Source organism: Nicotiana attenuata, chromosome 6 (assembly GCF_001879085.1).
Source record: "Nicotiana attenuata strain UT chromosome 6, NIATTr2, whole genome shotgun sequence".
Classification (NCBI taxonomy): Eukaryota; Viridiplantae; Streptophyta; class Magnoliopsida; order Solanales; family Solanaceae; genus Nicotiana; species Nicotiana attenuata.
Genome location: NC_031994.1, coordinates 92,828,945 through 92,829,620, shown reverse-complemented (window position 1 = coordinate 92,829,620; position 676 = coordinate 92,828,945).

Below are 676 nucleotides of genomic sequence, written 5' to 3'. Positions count from 1 at the left end.
ACTAGTTCCGAGGAGAGCTGAGTAAGGGGAAGCACCAATATATGTACCAAAAGGAGCCTATGTGGTACGGGGAACAATTAAACCGCCTCGGCTGAGTGAGCCAGTGGTTATTGGACGCGTACCACAGAAGCCAATGACAGACCCCTCTGCAGTACCATGGAACTATCAGCAAACAGTGGTCACATACAAAGGCAAAGAAATTTCGGGGGAACTCCCAGGGAAGAACTCTGTTGAGAAATACTCGAATGTGCAGGAAGTGAATAATGCCGCTCGAAAGCGTTTTCCGTCCAAGAGGCCAGTGAGTGCTGAAGAAGCAGAAGCCTTCTTCTAGAAAATGAAGATGCCTGATTATGAGACAGTGGATCAATTAAGAAAGTACCCTGAACAGGTGTCCCTGCTCTCATTAGTGACAAAATCTGCCGAACATCAGAAGATCTTGATGAAAACTTTGAATGAGGCATACGTGCCAAACGAAACTTCAGTCGAGCAGCTCGAAAGGATGACGGAAAGGTTTTTTGCCATCAACCAACTCTCTTTTAGTAAGAATGACTTGCCTCCTGAAGGCGCGGCCCACAACAAAGCCTTGCATCTGACCGTCAAGTGTGAGGGTTACTATGTCAAACGAGTCATGGTGGATGGAGGATCGGGGGTTGACATCTGCCCACTCTCCACATTG